The sequence below is a fragment of the Bos indicus genome, chromosome 19 (assembly GCF_029378745.1).
Source record: "Bos indicus isolate NIAB-ARS_2022 breed Sahiwal x Tharparkar chromosome 19, NIAB-ARS_B.indTharparkar_mat_pri_1.0, whole genome shotgun sequence".
Classification (NCBI taxonomy): domain Eukaryota; kingdom Metazoa; phylum Chordata; class Mammalia; order Artiodactyla; family Bovidae; genus Bos; species Bos indicus.
The window spans coordinates 1,193,624-1,197,391 of NC_091778.1; the positions used below are offsets into that span (position 1 = coordinate 1,193,624).

Here is a 3,768-nt window from a genome sequence, read left to right on the forward strand (position 1 = left end):
TGCCTAATCTGGAGCTATGAACATGAACATTGAATTCTCTAGAAAGTATATTAAAAGTTATCAAAATGCCTAAAATATGTGAATACTAAATAATTAAATAAATAATAATTGTTCTGAGTTTTTCTGTTTATGTCAATGATCTGAAAAATTTCTTACACTCTAACAAAATTTACTATAAGAACAATACTATTTATCAATGTAAATCATCAATTTATTGGCATCATGAACATTCTAAGTGACTTTCCTCTTTAGCAAATTCCTCATGGCAACTTTCACCTCTGCATTTCTCACTGATAGGATTTAACATGGGATGCAGGATTGCATAGAACATGGTCTCCCACTTGTCTGCAGGGTAAGTGGCCACAGGACGTATATGGGTGAATATACAAGGGACAAAAAAGAGCACCACTACTGTAAAGTGGGAGCCACATGTAGAGAGGGCCTTGTGTAATCTTTCAGAGCCATGGGACTTCAGGGAGCTCAGGATGATTGTGTAGGAGGTAAGGAGTAGGAAAATGAGCAAGGTCATGCCCCCTGTGTTAGCTGCCACCACGAGTCCAAACGTGTAGGTGTGGCTACAGGCAAGTTTTAATAATGAGAAGAAATCACACATAAAGTGACCAATGGCATTTGAGCCACAGTCTACCATGAAAAGAATCTGCACAGTGGCATGCAGGATATCCCCGATCCAGGCCACCACCACCAGGAGCTGGCAGAGCCCCTGTTGCCTGATGGTCGTGTAGTGCAGAGGCTTGCAGATGGCCACGTAGTGGTCATAGGCCATGACAATGAGGACAATAACCTCTACTCCTCCCAGGAAGTACTCCAGAAAGAGCTGACTCAGGCAGCCACCCCAGGACATGGTTCTCCTCTGGTGCAGCAGGTCAGTGATCAATTTGGGTGTGCTCACACAGGTGAAGAAGTCATCTAAGAAGGACAAGTGAGTGAGAAAGAAGTACATGGGAACTCAAAATGTGGGGCTGAGGGAGATGGTGATGACTATGAGGAGGGTGGCAAGCACAATGAATAGGGACATGGGCAAAAGGACAACAAAGAGTATTTTCTGCAGTTGTGGATTCTGAGTAAGTCCCAAGAGAAGAAATTTAGTCATGTTGTTGGGAGATGTGAGGAGCTCCATTTAAGAAGCAATATGTTCTTGGGTCCTGAATTACCTACAAAGGAATTGAAAATTTTACTTATTAATCATGATAGCATGATAGTCTGAATTTCTTAGAACAAAAACAAAGCAGTCACTGGAACTGTGGAGCATGTCCTTGGCACTTTGCCCCAGTCCTTGTTTCATGACTTTCTTATTTTCTCTGTGATGCTTTCCATCTCTTCAGACACCTTGTACTTGTAACCTGTAAATTACCTATAGGGAAACACATGATCTGTAGTTCACTGTGAAAACACTGGGCTATCTCCATGAGATCTGGATTCTCATTCTGGTTCCAGCTCCATGTGCCTCTGCTTAGTATCTCAGTGCCCTGTGTTTCTAAGCCCTCCTCTGCCAGGTTACAGCTTGCATTTAACTCTTAGGTGTGCGTCTTGTATCTTGTAAGGTGACAGGTGCCACACACAGGTAAGAGTTACTTCTTTTTTCATGAGAATTTACATTTGAACCCTCAGCTCTAACTGGAAAGAAAGACATGGTCAATAAAATTTATCGTAAGCAGAGGGTTTCGGGAAATATGCAGAATTCACTGGTGAATCCACCTGGTAGCAATCAAAATACATAAACTATTCAACTGTGTTTTCTCACTAACCATGGTGCCTGACATGATGTCTGCTGTGTCTGAAATCTGTTAGATGATAAGTGAATGCTTGGTGAATTGTCATTCAATATGGGTAAGGATATGCCTTATTCCCCAGACCATAAACCTAGGAGGAGTTCGTGTGTTCTTTTATTCTTCTCTGTTTATTATTGCTCTCTACTTTATAAGAGACAAAATAAATATTTGAAAGGGAAGTTGGGAAGTTTAACAGTTTCTGATGGATCTTATGGGGTAAATATGAAAATATTTAATTGCCTTTAGGAAAAAGTATGTTACTGAGTGTTTTTCCTTTCAAGATAACTATAGTGTTTGTTAATTGATATTTACTATTCTTCAAAATTATGTTTCACATTGAATTCAACATAGTTGTATTCAATTAATATATAGCTTCCAAAAAATTGGATAAAAAATAACTATTGCACAGTTTTTCAGTAAAAAAAGATCTTTAAACTAGAGGAAATCCTTATTTAAAAAGTTCTAAAAATGCAAAGTTAATATGGAGAACTGAAAGTTTTTAAGGTAATGTACAAAGATAGGTAACTATACGTTTATACAGATGTACACAGATTAACACAAGCACAAATAAAATCTACTGTTATGTTAGTTACCTATTACAACTTTACTCATTCAAAAATATTTATTGGACACTTACCCTATATATGAATGTGTATCTGTGTATGACGCTGCTGCTGCTAAGTCGCTTCAGTCGTGTCTGACTCTGTGCGACCCCATAGATGGCAGCCCACCAGGCTCCCCCGTCCCTGGGATTCTCCAGGCAAGAACACTGGAGTGGGTTGTCATTTCCTTCTCCAATGCATGAAAGTGAAAAGTGAAAGTGAAGTCACTCAGTCGTGTCCGACTCCTAGTGACCTCATGGACTTCAGCCTACCAGGCTCCTCTGTCCATGGGATTCTCCAGACAAGAGTACTGGAGTGGGGTGCCATTGCCTTCTCCGGTATCTGTGTATACAATTCAGGAAAAGTACCCCTGTTAAATACCCTTAAGAACTGAAAGTTCATTCCCAAACAACATCAAGGCACCCATCCATGAAGGAATCTTTCCACTCTTTTATGTGTCTGCTGCATGCATACTCAAGCCTTCTCCAATTTTCCCATGGTATCCATCTTCCATAATTCCTTGTTACAGGTGACTGGATTACTAAGAGAATGAGAAATTTGGGGACATACATTTCCCAAACAAAATGGAAAACTAAGCATAAATATAATAAAATGTGCTCGGCCAAAATATGTCTTTCCTTTAAAAAACTGAAAATAGAACTGCCATATGACCCAGCAATTCCACTGCTGGGCATACACACCAAGGAAACCAGAATTGAAAGAGATACATGTACCCCAATGTTCATCGCAGCACTGTTTCTAATAGCCAGGACATGGAAGCAACCTAGATGTCCATCAGCAGACAAATGGATAAGAAAGATGTGGTACATATATACAATGGAGTATTACTTAGCCATTAAAAAGAATACCTTTGAATCAGTTCTAATAAAGTGTATGAAACTGGGGCCTATTATACAGAGTGAAGTAAGCCAGAAAGAAAAACACCAATACAGTATACTAACACATATATATGAAATTTAGAAAGATAGTAAAAATAACCCTGTGTGTGAGACAGCAAGAGAGACACAGATGTATAGAACAGTCTTTTGGACTCTGTGGGAGAGGGTGAGGGTGAGATGATTTGGGAGAATGGCATTGAAACATGTAAATTATCCTATGTGAAATAAATCGCCAGTCCAGGTTTGATTCATGATAAAGGGTGCTCGGGGCTGGAGCACTGGGATGACCCAGAAGGATAGGATGGGGAGGGAGGTGGGAGGGGGGTTCAGGATGGGAACACATGTACACTCATGGAGGATTCATGTCAATGTATGGCAAAACCAATACAATATTGTAAAGTAAATAATAATAATAAATTAAAAAAAATTAAAGATAAATGTATAAAGAGTTTAGTTTTTAGTTACCAAAATAACCAC

At 39.4% G+C, this 3,768-nt stretch overlaps 1 pseudogene; it reads right to left on the reverse strand.

Moving 5' to 3' along the window:
* Window positions 1-231: 231 nt before the first annotated feature.
* On the reverse strand, window positions 232-1,138 carry LOC139177743 (olfactory receptor 4C13-like; annotated as a pseudogene).
* Window positions 1,139-3,768: the final 2,630 nt, after the last annotated feature.